The sequence below is a fragment of the Hippoglossus stenolepis genome, chromosome 13 (genome assembly GCF_022539355.2).
Source record: "Hippoglossus stenolepis isolate QCI-W04-F060 chromosome 13, HSTE1.2, whole genome shotgun sequence".
NCBI classification, from domain to species: domain Eukaryota; kingdom Metazoa; phylum Chordata; class Actinopteri; order Pleuronectiformes; family Pleuronectidae; genus Hippoglossus; species Hippoglossus stenolepis.
In genome coordinates, this window is record NC_061495.1 from 1 (window position 1) to 14,181 (window position 14,181).

Below are 14,181 nucleotides of genomic sequence, written 5' to 3' on the forward strand. Positions count from 1 at the left end.
AGTGTTAGAGCAGCAGCAAAGCTTTATCAAATATAATAGAGAAAATTCATGAATTAGATTCGCTTGCATATTCTGACTTGGTTGAATGCTATAATGTTGAAAAGAAAATATAATGGCAATAATCAATCAAATCAAACCAAGTCTGACCACAGTAGAATCAGTTCATCTTGAGTCCAGCTACAAATAGGTCACACCCAGTGTTAGAACCACCTCATGTGACCTTCACTCTCACATTGCTACCAGTTCATCTTTGAGTCCAAGTTAACATTAACACTAAATTCTAGAGAAGTTCTCAAAGCTTCTTTGAGATATCATGTTCACAAGATTCGGACGATTGACCAAAACAAGAGGCCTCTCAAGGCCACCAGGTGTCTTGGCTGAGACACACACACACACCACTCAACATTTAGAGTGAAACAGCAACATCTGGAACTAGAATGAGGCTGAAGGTGATATATAGACAACATATCTCTAAAAACACAGGCCATACCACCTATCAGATGATTTATTTATTTTTAATAAACTATTTAACAGTGATCGATGTCATTTTGTTTTTACAGTTTTAACTATAAACTTTATTCTAAATAACTATAAAAAAACACAAATATATAGAATTGAAATGAAGAAAACACACTTATTTCTGATGTAAAATTATATATACTTTTTCTTTATTTAATTGTAAAATAAAAGAAAACTCGCAGAATAAAATTATTAAAAATGAATGTTTGAGAGAATTTATTCTGATGAACAGAACTGCCTTCTGCAGACCAGTGTGTGTGTGTGTGTGTGTGTGTGTGTGTGTGTGTGTCTGTGTGTGTGTGTGTGTTAGATATTATAAGAGCTTATATAACTGAACCACACGGCCAACCACAGCTGATTCACCGTACAATGCACTCCACACAACAAATCAAGATTTACATCCCATTGTTTACAGAACAGAACCACTGGATTTATTGAGAATCAGTGCTATGTTTAAGAAACATTCACCAGTTCCTAACGACATAATTACTGTAAAGGCTCAACATTAGATTCCTAAACTTCTCATGCTTATTACATGCTCTGTTCAATTATAAATATATAGATGTGGGTGAAAAACAGCAGTAATGAAATAATAGGGTGGTGTAGCTCACAGTTCAAGTGCATAACTACAGGAAACGAGCAAGACATTTGAACAATTGGGAACAATAAGGTGGAATAATTTGGAGAGAGACTCGTGAATCAAAGTTTAGAACGAATCAATAACCACGCCAAGACACGAGCAGGTAGTGGCTCATATTGTTTGAAACCGATAAAGCGCTTTTTTTGTCATGTACACAAAGGCTTAACGTGACTGGGCCTTGCACGTTATGGAGCATGAGGGCCACGGCCAGGGGACCACAAACACACAAAACAACAAAGAGACACACAACTACTTAGTTTTTGAGTTTAAAGCCTGAGTCGATGAGTCAAACCAATGTTTCTGAGCGTGACAGAATCAGGAGCTTTTGTGCTCAGCACATTCTTGGAGGAGTTTTAGTTCTGGAGAAGTAATTTAGCTTTTGAGCATTTTTTCTCACTGCTGGAAAGAGCTGGAAGACGCTGTCACACGTTGAGTTTCAGCTGCCAGGACTCAGATCACAAACCTGCAGACGCCGCAGGAGCTGTTCTGGCACTGGAGGCGGAGGCTGGAAACCACCGCCATGGTTTCCAACTTAAACACAAGGAGCAGTCGTCTCCTGCAGCCGCGCCATGGGTTTTTTGGCACGAGGAGGCGGAGTTATGCAGTACAGCACACTGGTAGCAGCTGGAGAGGAGTCTGCACATGCTCAGTGTCTTCTAGAGTTTACAATCTCGAAGTTGTGTTTTATGAAAATAAATGTTGACTCATGGATGAAAACATCACTGATTTTTCCTGCTTGAACATCATCACGTCATCTTTTCCTTGATTTATATGCAAACATGAATATATTTGATTCGATCTGATTATTTTCCAGTTTAAGACTTGATGTAAAACGCAGCTTCAGTTGAGTGTAGCTACAGTGACAGTGGAGGTGTGGGTGGTGCTTACATCAGATAACATGGGCTAACAGGAGACACAATCAGAGAAATGATTAACCAGGAATCAGATCTAAACATTTTAAACCCAAGCCAATATGAAGGTATTTCTTTATAATCAAAACGCTTCAAAAGACAATTAATCAACAATCTATTTTTTTCATTAATCTACAAAAATGGTGAAAGATTATGACCTTTAAATGGACAAAATAAATAAATGAAATTAACTCATATAAAGAATTCAGAGTCAGAATTACTGAAACATGATAACATAATGTTTGCCAACTGTGGTTGTGGAGGAATTAAACATTTAATTAAAAGACTTAAAATACATTTATATAAACTCAGAAATATTCTCCACTAAAGCCAATAAAAATCCATATCCATCTTCGAACACACACACAAAGATACAAACATCGTAGCAGATGATTTCTGCTTTTCAAACTATGACGGAAATTTATCACAAAAACAAAAATGTATAATCAAGAAAATGATTGACGGATTAATCAACAACAGAAAAATCATGATTATGTGCAGCAGGTGCTGAATCCACACTTAATTTGATACATTTCACGTGGTTAATCACGCAGTAAACATGGGATTACATTTGCCCAGCTTGAAGTGGTTGTCATGAGAAGAAACCAAATCTATGATTTCACCTTCAGAGTTTTTTAATGCATTTCACCAAACAGCTCTGCTTGTGCTCGAACTGTGCTCTGCACTTTGACAGATTCTCAGCCTTCTCCTCTTTCAGAGGAAATGTGAAAGCAGCAACATGTCTGAGAGAGAGGCAGTTTGAGCACAAGCAGATCTGGTGAAGAGATTCAAACTTCTGAAGACGACACGTGAAGAAAGAGAGAAAAAATATTATTCAAATTTGATAATAAACGACTTCACTTAAAGCGCCCCAGAAAAGCGGGTTTGATTCCTGTTGTGTCCACACAACATGAACAAGAGTTTCACTGAAGAACAAGAACTCTTTCATTTATCATCATTTATCAATGAAATCATTCTGACATCATCAATCTCACAACTTGAACAGACGAGTTTCACCTGAACAGCTGATGTCAAAGTTACATTTGGAATTGAAGTATTTGAGTAGTTGATGAGCTTCACAGATTGTAATTGAGTTGTACTAGTTTAATTAGTTTCTTCTTCTTCTTCTACTATCAGTTCACGGAGCTTCATTCCATCAGTCCGCCGCCCCCGCTGCTGTTGCTTCTGGCATGCCTGGCTCGGCCTCTGCCACTGAGCTCGTACCTGGACATAATTGTTCTCGCAGTATTCAGCGACCGTCAGCAGGTTGTTGAATCCGTCCAGCAGAGCTGTTCTCCCGCAGGGATTCCCACCAGCAGCATCTGCAGCTCCGACATCTTTACCGCTGCTGAGGGCGAGCAGCGCGTCCACAGAGCAATACGAGGGCGAGCAGAGCGTTCACACTGCTGCTGCTGAGGGGCGAGCAGCGCGTCTACAGTACCACTGCTGAGGGGGCGAGCGCGTTCACAGTACCACTGCTGAGGGGCGAGCAGGGCGTCCACAGAGTAGACTGAGGGCGAGCATGTCACCATTGCTGCTAAGGCGAGCAGCGCGTCCACAGAGCCATGAGGGCGAGCAGCGCCTCTACAATACTGCTGCTAAGGGGCGAGCAGCGCGCCCACAGAAATATAGGGGAGCAGAGCGTCTACACTACCAGCAGCTGCTTCAGGGACGTAAAACTATCACATCGTTAATATAAAACAGTCGTGATCTTTTTTGGACAACATTTGCTTTTATCTTCTTTTCTCTGACAAGCTTCTAAATGTTTGAGACTAAAGTTAAAATAGATTTTATTTGTTTAGTTTTCTCCACCTCTGTTGACGTCCACCCGATTCACCTGATCCACCTGATTCACCTGATTCACCTGATTCACTGATCCACCTGATTCACCTGATCCACCTGGATCACTGATTCACCTGATCCACCTGGATTACCTGATCCACCTGATTCACCTGATCCACCTGATCACTGGATCACTGATTCACTGATCCACCTGATTCACCTGATCCACCTGATTCACTGATTCACCTGATCCACTGGATTCACCTGATCCACCTGATTCACCTGATCCACCTGATTCACTGATTCACCTGATCCACCTGGATTCACCTGATCCACCTGATTCACCTGATCCACCCGATTCACCTGATCCAACTGATTCACCTGATTCACTGATCCACCTGATTCACCTGATCCACCTGATTCACTGATTCACCTGATCCACCTGGATTCACCTGATCCACCCGATTCACTGATTCACCCGATCCACTGATCCACCTGATTCACCCGATTCACTGATTCTCTGATTCACCTGATTCACCTGATTCTCTGATTCACCTGATTCACCTGATTCACCCGATTCACCTGATTCTCTGATTCACCTGATTCACCTGATTCTCTGATTCACCTGATTCACCTGATTCTCTGATTCACCCGATTCACCTGATTCACCTGATTCTCTGATTCACCCGATTCACCTGATTCACCTGATCCACCTGATTCACCTGATTCACCGATTCACCTGATCCACCTGATTCACTGATTCACCTGATTCACCGATTCACCTGATCCACCTGATTCACCTGATTCACCCGATTCACCTGATTCACCTGATCCACCTGATTCACCTGATTCACCGATTCACCTGATTCACCGATTCACTGATTCACCTGATTCACCTGATTCTCTGATTCATCTGATCCACCTGATTCACCTGATTCACCTGATCCACCTGATCCACCTGATCCACCTGGATCCACCTGGATCCACCTGGATCCACCTGGATCCACCTGATCCACCTGATCCACCTGGATTCACCTGATCCACCTGATTCACCTGATTCACTGATCCACCTGATTCACCTGATCCACCTGATTCACTGATTCACCTGATCCACCGGATTCACCTGATCCACCTGATTCACCTGATCCACCCGATTCACCTGATCCACCTGATTCACCTGATTCACTGATCCACCTGATTCACCTGATCCACCTGATTCACTGATTCACCTGATCCACCTGGATTCACCTGATCCACCTGATTCACCTGATCCACCTGATTCACTGATTCACCTGATCCACCTGGATTCACCTGATCCACCTGATTCACCTGATCCACCCGATTCACCTGATCCACCTGATTCACCTGATTCACTGATCCACCTGATTCACCTGATCCACCTGATTCACTGATTCACCTGATCCACCTGGATTCACCTGATCCACCCGATTCACTGATTCACCCGATTCACTGATCCACCTGATTCACCCGATTCACCTGATTCTCTGATTCACCTGATTCACCTGATTCTCTGATTCACCTGATTCTCTGATCCACCCGATTCACTGATTCACCTGATTCACCTGATTCTCTGATTCACCTGATTCTCTGATTCACCTGGATTCACCTGATTCACCTGATTCACCTGATTCACCCGATTCACTGATTCACCTGATTCACCTGGATTCACCTGATTCACCTGATCCACCCGATTCACCTGATTCACCTGATCCACCCGATTCACCCGATTCACTGATTCGATTCCTGATCCACCTGGATTCACCTGATCCACCCGATTCACCTGATTCACCCGATTCACCTGATCCACCTGATCCACCTGGATTCACCTGATCCACCCGATTCACTGATTCACCCGATTCACCTGATCCACCCGATTCACTGATTCACCCGATTCACCTGATTCACCTGATTCACCCGATTCACCTGATTCTCTGATTCTCTGATTCACCCGATTCACTGATTCACCTGATTCTCTGATTCACCTGATTCACCTGATCCACCCGATCCACCCGATTCACTGATTCACCTGATCCACCCGATTCACCCGATTCACCCGATCCACCCGATTCACCCGATTCACCCGATCCACCCGATTCACCCGATTCTCTGATTCACCTGATTCACCTGATTCTCTGATTCACCCGATTCACCCGATTCTCTGATTCACCTGATTCTCTGATTCACATTCACCTGATTCACCCGATTCACTGATTCACCTGATTCACCTGGAATCACCTGATTCACCTGATCCACCCGATTCACCTGATTCACCTGATCCACCAGTTCACCCGATTCACTGATTCACTGATTCACCTGATCCACCTGGATTCACCTGATCCACCCGATTCACCTGATTCACCCATTCACCTGATCCACCTGATCCACCTGGATTCACCTGATCCACCCGATTCACTGATTCACCCGATTCACCTGATCCACCCGATTCACTGATTCACCCGATTCACCTGATTCACCTGATTCACCCGATTCACCTGATTCTCTGATTCTCTGATTCACCCGATTCACTGATTCACCTGATTCTCTGATTCACCTGATTCACCTGATCCACCCGATCCACCCGATTCACTGATTCACCTGATCCACCCGATTCACCCGATTCACCCGATCCACCCGATTCACCCGATTCACCCGATCCACCCGATTCACCCGATTCTCTGATTCACCTGATTCACCTGATTCTCTGATTCACCCGATTCACCCGATTCTCTGATTCACCTGATTCTCTGATTCACCTGATTCACCTGATTCTCTGATTCACCTGATTCACCTGATTCTCTGATTCACCTGATTCTCTGATTCACCCATTCACCTGATTCTCTGATTCAACCGATTCACCTGATCCACCTGATTCACCTGATTCACCGATTCACCTGATTCACTGATTCACCTGATTCACCGATTCACCTGATCACCTGATTCACCTGATTCACCCGATTCACCTGATCCACCTGATTCACCTGATTCACCGATTCACCTGATTCACCCGATTCACTGATTCACCTGATTCTCTGATTCATCTGATCCACCTGATTCACCTGATTCACCTGGATCCACCTGATTCACCTGATTCACCTGGATTCACCTGATTCACCTGATCCACCCGATTCACCTGATTCACCTGATCCACCCGATTCACCCGATTCACTGATTCACCTGATCCACCTGGATTCACCTGATCCACCCGATTCACCTGATTCACCCGATTCACCTGATCCACCTGATCCACCTGGATTCACCTGATCCACCCGATTCACTGATTCACCCGATTCACCTGATCCACCCGATTCACTGATTCACCCGATTCACCTGATTCACCTGATTCACCGATTCACCTGATTCTCTGATTCTCTGATTCACCCGATTCACTGATTCACCTGATTCACCTGATTCTCTGATTCACCTGATTCACCTGATTCACCTGATCCACCCGATCCACCCGATTCACTGATTCACCTGATCCACCCGATTCACCGATTCACCGATCCACCCGATTCACCCGATTCACCCGATTCACCCGATTCTCTGATTCACCTGATTCTCTGATTCACCTGATTCACCTGATTCACCCGATTCACCTGATTCTCTGATTCACCTGATTCACCTGATTCTCTGATTCACCTGATTCACCTGATTCTCTGATTCACCCGATTCACCTGATTCACCTGATTCTCTGATTCACCCGATTCACCTGATTCACCTGATCCACCTGATTCACCTGATTCACCGATTCACCTGATCCACCTGATTCACTGATTCACCTGATTCACCGATTCACCTGATCCACCTGATTCACCTGATTCACCCGATTCACCTGATTCACCCGATTCACCGATTCACCGATCCACCCGATTCACCCGATTACCCGATCCACCGATTCACCCGATTCTCTGATTCACCTGATTCACCTGATTCTCTGATTCACCCGATTCACCCGATTCTCTGATTCACCTGATTCTCTGATTCACCTGATTCACCTGATTCTCTGATTCACCTGATTCACCTGATTCTCTGATTCACCTGATTCTCTGATTCACCCGATTCACCTGATTCTCTGATTCACCCGATTCACCTGATCCACCTGATTCACCTGGTTCCACGATTCACCTGATTCACTGATTCACCTGATTCACCGATTCACCTGATCCACCTGATTCACCTGATTCACCCATTCACCTGATCCACCTGATTCACCTGATTCACCGATTCACCTGATTCACCCGATTCACTGATTCACCTGATTCTCTGATTCATCTGATCCACCTGATTCACCTGATTCACCTGGATCCCCCTGATTCACCTGATTCACCTGGATTCACCTGATTCACCTGATCCACCCGATTCACCTGATTCACCTGATCCACCCGATTCACCCGATTCACTGATTCACTGATTCACCTGATCCACCTGGATTCACCTGATCCACCGATTCACCTGATTCACCCGATTCACCTGATCCACCTGATCCACCTGGATTCACCTGATCCACCCGATTCACTGATTCACCCGATTCACCTGATCCACCCGATTCACTGATTCACCCGATTCACCTGATTCACCTGATTCACCCGATTCACCTGATTCTCTGATTCTCTGATTCACCCGATTCACTGATTCACCTGATTCACCTGATTCTCTGATTCACCTGATTCACCTGATTCACCTGATCCACCCGATCCACCCGATTCACTGATTCACCTGATCCACCCGATTCACCCGATCCACCCGATTCACCCGATTCACCCGATTCCCGATTCTCTGATTCACCTGATTCTCTGATTCACCTGATTCACCTGATTCACCCATTCACCTGATTCTCTGATTCACCTGATTCACCTGATTCTCTGATTCACCTGATTCACCTGATTCTCTGATTCACCCGATTCACCTGATTCACCTGATTCTCTGATTCACCGATTCACCTGATTCACCTGATCCACCTGATTCACCTGATTCACCGATTCACCTGATCCACCTGATTCACTGATTCACCTGATTCACCGATTCACCTGATCCACCTGATTCACCTGATTCACCCGATTCACCTGATTCACCTGATCCACCTGATTCACCTGATTCTCGATTCACCTGATTCACCCGATTCACTGATTCACCTGATTCACCTGATTCTCTGATTCATCTGATCCACCTGATTCACCTGATTCACCTGATCCACCTGATCCACCTGATCCACCTGATCCACCTGGATCCACCTGATCCACCTGGATCCACCTGATCCACCTGATCCACCTGGATTCACCTGATCCACCTGATTCACCTGATTCACTGATCCACCTGATTCACCTGATCCACCTGATTCACTGATTCACCTGATCCACCTGGATTCACCTGATCCACCTGATTCACCTGATCCACCCGATTCACCTGATCCACCTGATTCACCTGATTCACTGATCCACCTGATTCACCTGATCCACCTGATTCACTGATTCACCTGATCCACCTGGATTCACCTGATCCACCTGATTCACCTGATCCACCTGATTCACTGATTCACCTGATCCACCTGGATTCACCTGATCCACCTGATTCACCTGATCCACCCGATTCACCTGATCCACCTGATTCACCTGATTCACTGATCCACCTGATTCACCTGATCCACCTGATTCACTGATTCACCTGATCCACCTGGATTCACCTGATCCACCCGATTCACTGATTCACCCGATTCACTGATCCACCTGATTCACCCGATTCACCTGATTCTCTGATTCACCTGATTCACCTGATTCTCTGATTCACCTGATTCTCTGATCCACCCGATTCACTGATTCACCTGATTCACCTGATTCTCTGATTCACCTGATTCTCTGATTCACCTGGATTCACCTGATTCACCTGATTCACCTGATTCACCCGATTCACTGATTCACCTGATTCACCTGGATTCACCTGATTCACCTGATCCACCCGATTCACCTGATTCACCTGATCCACCCGATTCACCCGATTCACTGATTCACTGATTCACCTGATCCACCTGGATTCACCTGATCCACCCGATTCACCTGATTCACCCGATTCACCTGATCCACCTGATCCACCTGGATTCACCTGATCCACCGATTCACTGATTCACCCGATTCACCTGATCCACCCGATTCACTGATTCACCCGATTCACCTGATTCACCTGATTCACCCGATTCACCTGATTCTCTGATTCTCTGATTCACCCGATTCACTGATTCACCTGATTCTCTGATTCACCTGATTCACCTGATCCACCCGATCCACCCGATTCACTGATTCACCTGATCCACCCGATTCACCCGATTCACCCGATCCACCCGATTCACCCGATTCACCCGATCCACCCGATTCACCCGATTCTCTGATTCACCTGATTCACCTGATTCTCTGATTCACCCGATTCACCCGATTCTCTGATTCACCTGATTCTCTGATTCACCGATTCACCTGATTCACCCGATTCACTGATTCACCTGATTCACCTGGATTCACCTGATTCACCTGATCCACCCGATTCACCTGATTCACCTGATCCACCCGATTCACCCGATTCACTGATTCACTGATTCACCTGATCCACCTGGATTCACCTGATCCACCCGTTCACCTGATTCACCCGATTCACCTGATCCACCTGATCCACCTGGATTCACCTGATCCACCCGATTCACTGATTCACCCGATTCACCTGATCCACCCGATTCACTGATTCACCCGATTCACTGTTCACCTGATTCACCCGATTCACCTGATTCTCTGATTCTCTGATTCACCCGATTCACTGATTCACCTGATTCTCTGATTCACCTGATTCACCTGATCCACCCGATTCACCCGATTCTCTGATTCACCTGATTCACCTGATTCTCTGATTCACCCGATTCCCCGATTCTCTGATTCACCTGATTCTCTGATTCACCCGATTCACCTGATTCACCCGATTCACTGATTCACCTGATTCACCTGGATTCACCTGATTCACCTGATCCACCCGATTCACCTGATTCACCTGATCCACCCGATTCACCCGATTCACTGATTCACTGATCACCTGATCCACCTGGATTCACCTGATCCACCGATTCACCTGATTCACCCGATTCACCTGATCCCACTGATCCACCTGGATTCACCTGATCCACCCGATTCACTGATTCACCCGATTCACCTGATCCACCCGATTCACTGATTCACCCGATTCACCTGATTCACCTGATTCACCCGATTCACCTGATTCTCTGATTCTCTGATTCACCCGATTCACTGATTCACCTGATTCTCTGATTCACCTGATTCACCTGATCCACCCGATCCACCCGATTCACTGATTCACCTGATCCACCCGATTCACCCGATTCACCCGATCCACCCGATTCTCGATTCACCCGATCCACCCGATTACCCGATTCTCTGATTCACCTGATTCACCTGATTCTCTGATTCACCCGATTCACCCGATTCTCTGATTCACCTGATTCTCTGATTCACCTGATTCACCTGATTCTCTGATTCACCTGATTCACCTGATTCTCTGATTCACCTGATTCTCTGATTCACCCGATTCACCTGATTCTCTGATTCACCCGATTCACCTGATCCACCTGATTCACCTGATTCACCGATTCACCTGATTCACTGATTCACCTGATTCACCGATTCACCTGATCCACCTGATTCACCTGATTCACCCGATTCACCTGATCCACCTGATTCACCTGATTCACCGATTCACCTGATTCACCCGATTCACTGATTCACCTGATTCTCTGATTCATCTGATCCACCTGATTCACCTGATTCACCTGGATCCACCTGATTCACCTGATTCACCTGGATTCACCTGATTCACCTGATCCACCCGATTCACCTGATTCACCTGATCCACCCGATTCACCCGATTCACTGATTCACTGATTCACCTGATCCACCTGGATTCACCTGATCCACCGATTCACCTGATTCACCCGATTCACCTGATCCACCTGATCCACCTGGATTCACCTGATCCCGATTCACTGATTCACCCGATTCACCTGATCCACCGATTCACTGATTCACCCGATTCACCTGATTCACCTGATTCACCGATTCACCTGATTCTCTGATTCTCTGATTCCCCGATTCACTGATTCACCTGATTCACCTGATTCTCTGATTCACCTGATTCACCTGATTCACCTGATCCACCCGATCCACCCGATTCACTGATTCACCTGATCCACCCGATTCACCGATTCACCCGATCCACCCATTCACCCGATTCACCGATTCACCCGATTCTCTGATTCACCTGATTCTCTGATTCACCTGATTCACCTGATTCACCCGATTCACCTGATTCTCTGATTCACCTGATTCACCTGATTCTCTGATTCACCTGATTCACCTGATTCTCTGATTCACCCGATTCACCTGATTCACCTGATTCTCTGATTCACCCGATTCACCTGATTCACCTGATCCACCTGATTCACCTGATTCACCGATTCACCTGATCCACCTGATTCACTGATTCACCTGATTCACCGATTCACCTGATCCACCTGATTCACCTGATTCACCCGATTCACCTGATTCACCTGATCCACCTGATTCACCTGATTCACCGATTCACCTGATTCACCCGATTCACTGATTCACCTGATTCACCTGATTCTCTGATTCATCTGATCCACCTGATTCACCTGATTCACCTGATCCACCTGATCCACCTGATCCACCTGGATCACCTGGATCCACCTGATCCACCTGGATCCACCTGATCCACCTGATCCACCTGGATTCACCTGATCCACCTGATTCACCTGATTCACTGATCCACCTGATTCACCTGATCCACCTGATTCACTGATTCACCTGATCCACCTGGATTCACCTGATCCACCTGATTCACCTGATCCACCCGATTCACCTGATCCACCTGATTCACCTGATTCACTGATCCACCTGATTCACCTGATCCACCTGATTCACTGATTCACCTGATCCACCTGGATTCACCTGATCCACCTGATTCACCTGATCCACCTGATTCACTGATTCACCTGATCCACCTGGATTCACCTGATCCACCTGATTCACCTGATCCACCCGATTCACCTGATCCACCTGATTCACCTGATTCACTGATCCACCTGATTCACCTGATCCACCTGATTCACTGATTCACCTGATCCACCTGGATTCACCTGATCCACCCGATTCACTGATTCACCCGATTCACTGATCCACCTGATTCACCCGATTCACCTGATTCTCTGATTCACCTGATTCACCTGATTCTCTGATTCACCTGATTCTCTGATCCACCCGATTCACTGATTCACCTGATTCACCTGATTCTCTGATTCACCTGATTCTCTGATTCACCTGGATTCACCTGATTCACCTGATTCACCTGATTCCCGATTCACTGATTCACCTGATTCACCTGGATTCACCTGATTCACCTGATCCACCCGATTCACCTGATTCACCTGATCCACCCGATTCACCCGATTCACTGATTCACTGATTCACCTGATCCACCTGGATTCACCTGATCCACCCGATTCACCTGATTCACCCGATTCACCTGATCCACCTGATCCACCTGGATTCACCTGATCCACCCGATTCACTGATTCACCCGATTCACCTGATCCACCCGATTCACTGATTCACCCGATTCACCTGATTCACCTGATTCACCCGATTCACCTGATTCTCTGATTCTCTGATTCACCCGATTCACTGATTCACCTGATTCTCTGATTCACCTGATTCACCTGATCCACCCGATCCACCCGATTCACTGATTCACCTGATCCACCCGATTCACCCGATTCACCCGATCCACTTCACCCGATTCACCCGATCCACCCGATTCACCCGATTCTCTGATTCACCTGATTCACCTGATTCTCTGATTCACCCGATTCACCCGATTCTCTGATTCACCTGATTCTCTGATTCACCCGATTCACCTGATTCTCTGATTCACCTGATTCACCTGATTCTCTGATTCACCTGATTCTCTGATTCACCCGATTCACCTGATTCTCTGATTCACCGATTCACCTGATCCACCTGATTCACCTGATTCACCGATTCACCTGATTCACTGATTCACCTGATTCACCGATTCACCTGATCCACCTGATTCACCTGATTCACCCGATTCACCTGATCCACCTGATTCACCTGATTCACCGATTCACCTGATTCACCCGATTCACTGATTCACCTGATTCTCTGATTCATCTGATCCACCTGATTCACCTGATTCACCTGGATCCACCTGATTCACCTGATC